Source organism: Bos javanicus, chromosome 9 (assembly GCF_032452875.1).
Source record: "Bos javanicus breed banteng chromosome 9, ARS-OSU_banteng_1.0, whole genome shotgun sequence".
In the NCBI taxonomy this organism is placed as follows: domain Eukaryota; kingdom Metazoa; phylum Chordata; class Mammalia; order Artiodactyla; family Bovidae; genus Bos; species Bos javanicus.
This window is the reverse complement of record NC_083876.1, coordinates 20,571,018-20,584,058: the sequence shown is the minus strand read 5'-3', so window position 1 is coordinate 20,584,058 and position 13,041 is coordinate 20,571,018. Positions and strand designations below refer to the sequence as shown.

Below are 13,041 nucleotides of genomic sequence, written 5' to 3'. Positions count from 1 at the left end.
TATAGTCTCTAAACATAGAAAGACAGGGGCAAGGCTGGCATATTTGATAAATAAAACATCTCATTTTTAAAGAGCTCCCTCTTCTATACAACAAAATTATTTTCAGTAAAAAATAAATGATAATATGAAGTAAATAATATCAATTGGAAGAAAATAAATGCAGACTTCAAAACTTTATTTTTATTTAACTTTGTATATCTATATTTATCTATATCACATATATGTATACATCTTTTATATATACATAAAACCATTACAGTAATAAAAGCAAAATTAAAAATTATAATAGAAAGGGATTTTTTTAATAAAATTTTTAAAAATTTAAATTAAAGTAAAAATTAAAGTAGCAAAGGACTTTTTAATTCATGTATTTTTGACAGAGTAGGAAAAAATTTATACCTACATATTGAGCTGTCATAGTAATAAATAGTAACAGTATTGTGATTATCAGTGATGTCATGAATATGGATTGTCTTTACACGTTCAATAGGCAATATATAAGCAGCTTTTTGTCCATCTATATTCATTCACAGATGATGGAAAACAAACTTTTTTATTAATGTTTATTTAATTAACTGATGAATCACCAGACACATAAATAGGTTAGAAAAGTGTTAAAAACAAGCTGGGTAGAAATTACTGAAAACCCCATTTTACACTGAATTTCAGAATCTGCAATATTATTGAAGGCCTGATTTCATCAGGATTGGTTCTAGAAGCTTTCCAATGCCTTTGTACTTGAACAAGTTTCACTAAAATGTCTTCACCAGAAAAACTCATCATAAATCTTGATTACATCCTGTAAAAACTTCCAAGTTTTCTTCTCCTCCTGTAAAAATCAGAGGAAAAGATTCAACGATGACAAACACTGACATTATTTGGTCCACTTTTTTAGGAAAAAACATTCAACTTTTGGTAAAAACAATGATTACGTTCAACTTAGATGTCTTTATTTCTTCTGGCAGTGTAAGATCATCTTTTGTCATTTATAAGAGTTTTCTTTAATATTTGTGTCCTTTTTCTCTGTAAATACCAATTTCCTTACATTTTATTGTTGTATGGCTAATATTCTTCATAGATGTTGCCCATCACCAATCAGTGGGGAATAATCTTAGATTTTTGTATTTCACTCTTGGAAGTTAATTGTTGCTTGCAAATATTTTTGTGGTTACCGAGAATGACACAATTGAAATAACTGTAGTTCTGTTTGTATTTACAATCAGTGTGCTATCATTGTTTACTTAAAAGGCTTAAATATAAGAACATGTAGTACCACAGGATTAGAGGTACTGACAGGACCCAAAGGTAGTTCTGCTAAGTTGCTTCAGTCATGTCCGACTCTGTGCGACCCCAGAGATGGCAGCCCACCAGGCTCCCCCATCCCTGGGATTCTCCAGGCAAGAACACTGGAGTGGGTTGCCATTTCCTTCTCCAAAAGGTAGTTCAGATGGTTCCAAATCATTATGAACTTACTCAAAACTACTGTAAGCTTGAGTGTTGGGAGCTTTCTTTACAATTTCTTCCCAAAGTAGCAATGCTGTTAAAAGATAAATAATCAAAATGTGCTCATTTCAACCTTCTAAATCTGAAGTTTATTATATATTACATACATAGAAATGAGACATTAAGTACAACAATTGTTTAAGGGTTAACAAACTGTTTCTTTTAAGAGCCAGATAGTAAAACTTTTAGGCTTTTTTGCAGGCCAAAAGCAAAACTGAGAATAGTTTGTAGGTAATTTGCAGGGTTGGTCTTTGTAAACCCATGCACTGTAGCCCACCAGGCTCCTCTGTCCATGGAATTTTCCAGGCAAGAATGCTGGAATGGGTTGTCATTTCCTTCTTCAGGGGATCTTCTCAACCCAGGGATCGAACCCAGGTCTTCAGCATCTCCTGCACTGCCTGGCCAATTCTTTACCACTGAGCCACCTGGAAAGCCTGCATAGTTATATAAAAAGAGAAAAAAAAATTCACAATTTTTGGTCAACGAACATAGCACAATATCATTTTATATATAAAATGATATTATGTTATATTCTGGATATGGCCCATAGGGCATAGTTTGGCAATCCCTCCCTACTTAGAGCTTAGGCAAACAAAAAATTGGGAGTAATGAATACTTTAATCATTGACATTATTTAGAATGGCAGGACAACGTAGTGTTTAAAAATAAAGAGTCAGTTTCATCATTTTTTTTTAATTTATCCAGAAAATGCTTCCCAGGTGGTACTAGTGGTAAAGAACTTACTTGCCAATGCAGGAGATAAAAGAGATGCAAGTTCAATCCCTGGGTCGGGAAGATTCCATGGAGAAGTCCGTGGCAAGCACTCCAGTATTCTTGCCTGGAGAGTCCCACAGACAGAGGAGACTGGTGGGTTACAGTTCACAGTTTTGCAAAAAGCTGGACATGACTGAAGCTACTTAGCACACAGAAAATGCAGTCCCTGTGTTGTGTGCAGTTAAATCACTCCTATTGGGCTACCACTGGATATCAGTAAAAGGACAATGAAAATTGACTCTTTTTAAAGCATTTAAGCCATAGAGTATGATTTCTTTTCTCTCTTTCTTTTTGTCCCTTGGTAGGTCCTTGTTTTGTTTTAATTAACAGAGTATACAGTAAACTACTAACAAAAGATGCAAAGCACACTGAAAAAGTCAGAAAAACCACAGCTTAACAAATGATGAGTTTCATGGACTTTTCTGCCTCTTATTAATATTCACTGAGGAAAAATCCTTATGCTGTGCTTAAATTCAATAAACTCAGAATGTGGGTGCATGTCACTCTGAATATTCCATATCACTATACAAAAAGTATGGAAGTAGAATATTCAGTAGTTATAGAGAGCCTACTTTTAGAAGTAATCTCTTTAAATTGCTTTAATATAGGACTTATTATGTGCTAAATTTGTTAGGCAAGTAACAGTTCTCTGCCGATTATTTGCTGGCAATAATATGAGTGTAAAATGCCCATGAGTCTCCAATAGAAAAAAAAAAAATGTTTAAAACTATGTATAGGGGACTACCCTAGCAGTTCAGGGGCCAAGACTCTGCCTTCCAATGCAGGGGGTGCAGGTTTCGTCCCTGGTCAGAGAGCTAAGATCCCATTGGCCAGAAAAAAAAAAGAAGCAATATTGTAATTGATTCAATAAAAGACTTTAAAAAAAGATCCACATCAAAAAACCTTTTTAAAAAATTTATGGATGATATTTACAACCTGTAGTGAATGATGAGAGAAAACACATGTCATTTTTTTAAATTTTATTTTTAAACTTTACAAAATTGTATTAGTTTTGCCAAATATCAAAATGAATCTGCCACAGGTATACATGTGTTCCCCATCCTGAACCCTCCACCCTCCTCCCTCCCCATATCATCCCTCTGGGTCGTCCCAGTGCACTAGCCCCAAGCATCCAGTATCATGCATCGAACCTGGACTGGCAACTCGTTTCATACATGATATTATACATGTTTAAATGCCATTCTCCCAAATCTTCCCACCCTCTCTCTCTCCCACAGAGTCCATAAGACTGTTCTATACATCAGTGTCTCTTTTGTTGTCTCGTACACAGGGTTATTGTTACCATCTTTCTAAATTCCATATATATGCGTTAGTATACTGTATTGGTGTTTTTCTTTCTGGCTTACTTCACTCTGTATAATAGGCTCCAGTTTCATCCACCTCATTAGAACTGATTCAAATGTATTCTTTTTAATGGCTGAGTAATACTCCATTGTGTATATGTACCACTGCTTTCTTTATCCATTCATCTGCTGATGGGCATCTAGGTTGCTTCCATGTCTTGGCTATTATAAACAGTGCTGCGATGAACATTGGGGTACACGTGTCTCTTTCCCTTCTGGTTTCCTCAGTGTGTATGCCCAGCAGTGGGATTGCTGGATCATAAGGCAGTTCTATTTCCAGTTTTTTAAGGAATCTCCACACTGTTCTCCATAGTGGCTGTACTAGTTTGCATTCCCACCAACAGTATAAGAGGGTTCCCTTTTCTCCACACCCTCTCCAGCATTTATTACTTGTAGACTTTTGGATCTCAGCCATTCTGACTGGTGTGAAATGGTACCTCATAGTGGTTTTGATTTGCATTTCTCTGATAATGAGTGATGTTGAGCATCTTTTCATGAGAAAACAAATGTCTTTTAAGTCTTTTTTCCTCTGACACTCTAGGATATTGTCAAATAATGTCAATTAGCAAATTTTAAAAAAGTATTTGATTATGAGCCATTTATATTGTAACAAAGAGACAATGAGAGGAAATTAAAAGTAAAGTAAATAACAGAAGTCTGACAGATGAAACCAAGGAAACTTATTGGTCTACTTGCCTTTTTGAATATATAAAAAAGCAAAGATGGCAAATATGCACTTTAGAGCAAAGTACATGAATTGGTTTATTTTGTATAATAACATCTAATACTGAAAGGTCTATGAATGGCCCAGGCAACCACCTTTGCCAAGTTTCTCCTTCAAGTTAGCCTATGAAAATTCCTAATTATCTATTGTTAAGGAAGTTTCCTCACTGTGATTCAGGAATAATTCAGACATTGTATGAATATGTTCAGCAGAGACCTTAACGAACAACTTCCTATATGAAGCTCAGGTTTGATGTAGTAACAGAGAAAATGTGACGGTGTTTAGATACCTCACAGGAGAGTATTTGCAGGATATAGAATATATTAAAATTATATAAAATTGTAAAAATAATATTACAAAAATTTATATTAATAAATGAACTGTCAAATTAGTTATATGTTAACGAAAACAAGAGTTGAGTCTTAAGACACCTCAAAATGTTTCACATTAGACAATCTTTATTTTAATCTGCTGCAAGTTTTACACAGGTGAGTCAAGTCATACAAAAATATAATTCTATATGATTCTAAGGCTCTAGTATATTTTTAAAAATATAACGAAGATTAAGAACCTTAGAGAGTTCATCTCTGGCCTTTTGTCAAAATTGGGAATAACCTTAAACCAGGGGTGTAAAGCAGGCCACCTTCATTCACTTCCTTGTCTGGGACACAAAAAATAGGGAAACACAGCACACACATCCATACACACAATGTCTCTGGCTGCTTTTAAGCTACCACAGCAAATTCTGAGTTTTTGTAACAGAGATTGTACAGCCAAAAAATCTAAAAGATTTACTTACCTGGCACTCTATGGGAAAAGTTTGTTAACCTCTGACCTATACTAATAAATTCAACTTTTGAAAAAAGGAATAAATACTACAAGGACATAAAAAATGAAGTGGAATATGTTACTTTACAATTAGTCATCATTGTACTATAAGTATAAGACATTCGTGACACACGTGTTAACTACCAACATGATATTTGCATCCCAATGGGAAAAGGAAACTGGAGTCTGAATCCATGTGCAGGTTGGGTTCCCCCTTTTTATATTCTTGGATTCAGACTATTCTGTTCTATTCTAAGAATCAACTTTCCCGATCAAAAAAAAAAATAATTAGTATCTCAAATCCAAGTCTCCATTCAATATAGTCCCTTTCTGGTAAAAGCAGAGATGGTTACACCACTGTTTTATGGTTTTCCATTTTGTAAGATGTTGGAAATTTCTTAAATCTGAAGTTCCCTCTGTGTGGTGAATCATAATAATAATATGCTCTGAATAATCTGTTTGCTGCAATATAGCAGTGTGGTAGCCAGGGTCTAAACTGTTCCAAAGAGTTGAGAAAATATAACTCAAGTCTCAGAGTACCCAGAGGGACAGACATGTTAGCTGCAGCTGTCTTCAAAACAATTGAGAGATAATAATTTTGGTTTTATAAGGTAAGTAAATATGACTAATAAACTTTAGTCTCTTGCAAAAGATCCTACTTTACACTCACAAGCCCCCTCATGGGGTACTAAGAAGTGACACCCTGCCAAACTCATTGGATATTAACAAACCTTACTCATAACACAATTTTGCTATTCAGAACTCTTCTGGATCACACCAGAAAGACATTTCCCTTGGTTGAGAATTCAAATGTGATTTGTTTTCATCCATGTGTGGGACTGGATTCAGCCCAGGAACTAAAGTGACTGGGTTAAGAGGCAGATTATTTGGCTAGCTTTACATTTCATAGCTAGAAAATGATAGCAAATAACTGGAAAGCAAGGAGCGACTAAAGTAATGCCAGATCGATCAATTCTTTAGTTGGTGCCAAAGTTCATTGGGTCTAATAAATCAAAAACAACAACAAGTAGACCCCAAGGGAGAATATGACCTACTTTATTGGGTGGGGGTGGAAGTCATATTAATTTTTACCTGGCACCGGAAAATAACATAAACTAATATTATCTTTAAAGAAGAACTGCTGCTGCTAAGTCACTTCAGTCGTGTCCGACTCTGTGCTACCCCATAGACGGCAGCCCACCAGGCTCCCCCATCCCTGGGATTCTCCAGGCAAGAACACTGGAGTGGGTTGCCATTTCCTTCTCCAACGCATGAAAGTGAAAAGTCAAAGTGAAGTCGCTCAGTCGTGTCTGACTCTTAGCGACCCCATGGACTGCAGCCTACCAGGCTCCTCCATCCATGGGATTTTCCAGGCAAGAGTAGTGGAGTGGGGTGCCATAACTGAATTTTCTTTATTTACCTGTGTTTACCCATTGCCCATCAATTTAAAGCAGTGAAGGTACTGGGCTTCAGTAACTATATGCTCCTCTAAGCTTAAATTTAGACTATGTTATCTTTTACTTCAACTTCTTTTTCCTTCTTGTTATTTAGTTTCAAGAGAAGCTTCATGAAAGACAAGCTGTGAAGGTTGACAGAGCTATTATAATATAATGTATTATAATATATATATAATGTAATATAATATATAATATAATGTCCAACTCTTTGTGACCCGGTGGACTGTAGCCTGTCAGGCTCCCCAGTTCATGGGATTCTCCAAGCAAGAATATTGGAGTGGGTTGCTATTTCCTTCCCCAGGAGGTCTTCCCAACCCAAAGATCAAACCTAGGTCTCCCGCATTGCAGGCAGACTCTTTACTGAGCCATCTGTGTGAGCCATCAGGGAAGCCCAATATAATGTATACTTATATTAAAATTATCAATGACATAAATTTTTATATAAATTTAACATAAATTTTATATGTATATTGTATCTCATGAATTTACACTAACTTATTGTAGTGTAGTCATCCTTCAGTGGGAGCTGTGTTTCAGAAACCAAAATCCATGTATGCTCAAGTCCCATAATCTGAATCTGCAAATTCTGCATCCACAGATTCAACCAAGCATAATAGTATATGATCTGAGGTTTGTTGAATCTGTAGTTGCAGAATTGCATATATGAGATAGATCTGGAAGATGAATAGGGTTTTGTATGTGAAGACACCCCATTATTATAATCAGATTGTATTAAAAGAGCAAAAATAAGCCACTATTTTTTTCTTTTTTAATTGAAGAATAGTTGGTTTACCATGTTGTGTTCATTTTAGGTGTATAACTCAGTGATTTGGTTATACATGCATGCTCAGTTGCTCAGTCACTCAGTCATGTCTGACTCTTTGCAACTCCATGGACTATAGCCCACTAGGCTCCTCTGTCTATGGGATTTTTCCAGGCAAGAATACTGGGGTGGGTTGTTATTTTCTACTCCAGGGGATATTCCTGACCCAGGGATCAAATCCAAGTCTCTTGATTCTCCTACATTATGGATTCTTTACCACTGTGCCTCTTATAGGTTATTAAAAGTATTGAGTAGAGTTCTCTCAATTAAGGATTAAGTCCTTCTTGTCACTAATGTGTCTTCTGGGCTAAAGTAGTGAGGTAGACATTCATCCACAACAGCAGAAAAGATGGACAAAAGTTAAGGTAGCTACCATCTATCTGATGGAAGTGAAAGGGCAGAGTGACAGAGAATAAGCCAGCACAGTCTTTTACTTCCTTGCACTTGTATCTCTCTTTCATCTCATTTTCTGATTAACTTTTCTTGCAGGAATATAGGCTGCTCAGCCTTTCAGTTGAGAAGATCATGGTATCTGGTCCCATCACTTCATGACAAATAGATGGGGAATAGATGGGGAAACAATGGAAACAGTGACAGACTTTATTTTCTTGGCCTCTAAAAACTGAGGATGGTAACTACAGCCATGAAATTAAAAGATGCTTGCTCCTTAGAAGAAAAGCTATAACAAACTTAGAGTATTAAAAAGCAGAGACATTATTTGCTAACAAATGTCTATATAGTCAAAGTGATGATTTTTCCAGTAGTCATGTCTGGATGTGAGAGTTGGACCATGAAGAAGGCTGAGTGCCAAAGAATTGGTGCTTTTGAATTGTGGTATTGAGAAGACTCTTGAGACTCCCTTGGACTGCAAGAAGATCAAAATCCCAGTCAATCCTAAAGGAAATCAACCCTGAATATTCACTGCAAGGACTGATGCTGAAGCTGAAGCTCCAATACTTTGGCCACCTGATGCAGAGAGCTGACTCTTTGGAAAAAACCCTAATGCTGGGAAAGAGAAGGCAGGAGACGGGGATGACAGAGGATAAAATGGTTGGATGGCATCACTGACTCGGTGGACATGAGTTTGAGCCAGCTCCAGGAGATGGTGAAGGACCAGGAAGCCTGGCGTGCTGCAGTCCATGGAGTTGCAAACAGTCAGACATGACCGAGAGGCTGAACAACAACAACCTCCCAGGACTTCTAGATGTTGACTGTGGCCTGAACCAGCAGTAGTAATTGATCTTTCTTCAACCAGCTTATGGTGTTTCAGTCTTAACTGGCATTTGAATAGAACTGAAGAAACCTAACTCATTTTCTTAGCTCCACTAAGCAATTAATCTTTGTTTCTTTTTAGATAAAGGATGGGAGGAGGGGGTTATAACTGCCCTCTCAGTTTCCTTTCAGTTCTAACTTTCTGTGACTGTCTGTTTCGGAAAAGGGATGGGAAAAAAACACATAACACTGTTATCATTCTGCAGATTAGCTGAATTTTCTCTCACCCTATTTTAGTTTCTAATAAAAATGGAAATTATTGACTCTACCATGCCATTTAGGAAAAGTTACATAAAGTTGAAGCTCAGATTTCCACCAATGCACAGGAAAATAAAGGAACTGAATTAAAATTATCCAGCCTCTATTTTTAAATATAATGTTCTTTATTTTCTTAATCCCTGCATATTATTTTTTCCAACTTCAAAAAAAGAATAGGCAACATGTTAATTCTGCAAAATATACCCTCTGAATCAGATGTGAATTCCCAGAATAAAGTCTCGTAATAACTGAAAACTTAATGAACTCTCCATAAGGCATATATATATTGATATATTGATATGATATATCAATGATATATATGATATATTGATAAAAAGAATAATCATTAAAAATTATGAAACTATCTGAACCGTTGCTGTTATAACATATATTTTACCTGGCCATCATACAGTCTACAGATGTTTCTTGATTTATTTCCTTCCATTAAAATATATGGCACTAGTGGTAAGCAACCCATCTGTCAATGCAGGTTAGATGTAAGAAACGTGGGTTCGATCTCTGGGTTGGGAAGATCCCCTGGAGGAGAGCATGGCAATTATTCTTGCCTGGAGAATCTCATGGACAGAGGAGCTGGGCAGGCTATACAGTACATAGAATCACCCAGAGTCAGATATGACTGAAGCAACTTAGCACTCGCATTAAAATATAAAAGTTACTAACTCAGTATTTTATTTTTATATACAAATATAAGAAAAGTTTTTCTAGAAATATATTTAAATTATTTTTATTGATTTACAAACTGTTATCCACCATGCAGTTTAACACCGTGCATTTTAACCCAAGGACAGATTTTCCTTATTTCTCACCAAGTACAGCTGCTTCTTTCTTTAAAATAGTCAACATAGGAGTGATGTCATTTTCAATGTTAGTCCTTTCTAGTCAAAGATGAAGTAGCAACTATCCATAGATAAGACGCCAGAGTGAAAATCCCAGAACTTGAAGGTAATGCTAAAGCACATTTCTGGATATCAGGGACCAAGAAGGACCCCATGGGAAGAGTAACAGAAGTGGCTACACTTTGATGGTGTCACCCCTTCTTCAAAATGGCACAGCTGCTGCACCAAGAGGGCTTCCCCAGGCCTAGAGTTTCTCCAGTATATATATGGAAAAACAAAACAAAAAAACCACACACACACACACAAGGTGGACATCTAGCTTCCTCAGCATAGTGAGAGGTTTTGTGGCAGTCCTACTCTGGATCTCATCACTGGGAGAATCTTCAGAACTCAGCTTATGGGAATCAGATACAGAGAAGGGAGTTGGGGTACAGATGGAGGCACTTTTTGATTAGAAAAAGAACAAAAGAGGTGAGGTTAGCTGAAGGAACTAAACATGAACAGCTATAAACAGAGATTAGAAAAATAATGGAACATTAATAAAGCCAAGAGTTGGTTCTTTGAAAAGATAAAAAAAAAAAGATGAAACTTTACCTAGAAGAATCAAGAAAAAAAGTGAAAAGACTCAATAATATTACAAATTGAAAAAGTAGAAATTAAAAATAATATCACACAATACAAAGAATCATGTGAATACTATGAACATTTATACACCAGCAAATTGGGCATCTAGAAGAAATAAATATATTCCTAGAAATATACATCCTACCAGACTAAATCATGAAAGGTAGAAGAGATGTCAACCAGAAACAGTCTTTTCATAATCATGAGACAAAGCTGTATAATAGAAAGAGCACTGAATCTGGAGTTAGTTTTATTGGGGGGGGAGGGGTAATTTTAGTTTAAAATTACCTCCAAGAATTAGAAAAGTCAATTATATTGTTTGAATTTTAGTCTTTTAAAAGACAGAGATAATATTTCTTTTACGGGCTTGCTGTGAGCATTAAATGAAATTAAACCAGTTTGAGAACAAACACCATAAAACAACATAATTTGAGTCTTATATTCCATTAATTCCTTAAAAGTAGTTACCTATTTCCAAGAATATAAGCAAAAGGGCAATTCATCTAAACAAAGAAAATAATAATAATCAGGCTAACCCAGATTTCTTCATAGCAACATGCAATGCCCAAAGACAAGTAGGAATTTTTATGCTATGAGTGAAAATATTACACGTAGCCACTCTGGCTGTTAGTCATAAAAGCAATGAATAGATATAGGCATACATACCTTGAAGATATTGTGCATTTGGTCCCAGACCACCAAAAATGATGAATACTTCAGTAAAATGAGTCAGGCGAAAAATCTGGTTCCCTAAGGCATATAAAAGTTATGTGTACACTGTACTGAAGTCCATCATGTGTGCAATAGAATTATGTCTAAAGAAATATAAGGTGTTCTAGTGTGTTAGTTGTGTCTGACTGTATGCGACCCCATGGACGGTAGCCCACCAGGCTCCTCTGTCCATGTGATTTCCCAGGCAAGAATACTGGAGTGGGTTGCCATGCCCTTCTCCAGGGGATCTTCCTGACCCAAGTATCAATCCCAGGTCTCCTACATTGCAAGTGGATTCTTTACCATCTAATTTATTGATGTAAAATGCTAACTATCCTCTGAGCCTTTAGGAAGTCATAATGTTTTTGCCGGTGGAGGGTCTTGCCTCAGTTTTGATGGCTGCTGACTGATCAGGGTGACTGCAGCAATTTCTTAAAATATCAAAGGCTAAGTAATGGAGAATTCAACACCTAAGAATGTGTAAAAAAATTTTTTTAAAGTTCCATCAAGTAATCAAGGTAATTAAGAGTCAAAGGTAAATAAATGTGAGGGAAAAGTCATCATACAATGTCTGGATAAACCATTGATCAATTTGAACATGTAACTGTGGGAGTTATAATTATAAAAAGAATGTAAATTTTTAATATCTTAACAATGTAAAGCTGCCAATTAATATAAATTTACAAATCAAGCTATGAGTGACATAAACATGATAATTTATTTTATATCATAAGTTAATCAATTCAGTAAAAAACTAAATATGGTGTTTAAAAAACATAATGATATAAACCTGTTAATAGCTTTCATTGACTTTTTCTAACCCTACAAGTACATTTTAAAAAATAATAAGAATTTTAGTGAAAATATATTTATGAAAAAGTTCAATATTTCCTTGACTTCTACTCTCTGGGTTTTTCCTTCTGTAAAACCAAATTTAAAATATTTTACTTTAAAATAGCAAGATTAAATATGATTTCATTTTTATGGATTTTTTATTAAAAATATTTCTACCTTAAAATCTTTTCTTATATAGGCTACAAGCTAATTCCTCACTTTTTCAGCTTCATTTCCATTTATAAATGGAATTGTTGCATAGTTCTGGTTCATGGGTCACAAATAGAAATCTGCTGGAGATGAGATTTGCCTGGAAAAGTGTTTGCTTCTTTGATACTAAAGGAAATGCACATCTCTGGCCAGCATTCCCTTTTGTTCATGCCTTGAATAGATGCCAGGATGTAAAGTAGCCATTTTACCACCACAAGGCAAAAAAGGACATACTAATAATAACACAGCAAAAAGATACAGTTTTTATTTCATCACTGAAGCACTGTACCATCTCTAAGTTGTTATGTGGGGTGTATTTACTTAAACCACTATTGATTTAGCTTTCAGTAACTTGCAGTTGAAAACAATCTTAATCAAAACCCTATCCATCCATACAAAAAATACACATGCACACATAGGGCAAAATGTAGTATGATGCACTATTAATTATATATTGTATCTGGGTAATGAAATTCTGAATGTATTATTCTTTTGTACTTTGATGAATTGCTTGGCTTTTTTTCAAAATGAGACTATATCAATTTTTTTTCTTTTTTTTTAATTTTATTTTATTTTTAAACTTTACAAAATTGTATTAGTTTTGCCAAATATCAAAATTGACTATATCAATTTTTAAAAATAATTATTCTTCTAGTGTTTGAATGCTTTTGAGATTTGACAAGGTTATTAATGCAGAACATATACAATATTGTATATATTTCTTAATATTTTATGAAAAATGATTTAGGATACAATATTTTAAAACAGCTATTTTATAGTGGAGAAAACCATTGGATAAGTT

At 35.2% G+C, this 13,041-nt stretch overlaps 1 long non-coding RNA gene across 1 annotated transcript in view; it reads right to left on the bottom strand.

Annotated features, from left to right (window-relative positions):
• Positions 1-595: 595 nt before the first annotated feature.
• LOC133253719 (uncharacterized) overlaps positions 596-13,041 on the bottom strand; it is a 60,886-nt gene continuing 48,440 nt past the window's right edge. Inside the window, exon 4 of the long non-coding RNA XR_009738393.1 lies at positions 596-829. This is a non-coding gene — a long non-coding RNA (uncharacterized LOC133253719). The remainder of the gene's footprint in view (positions 830-13,041) is intronic.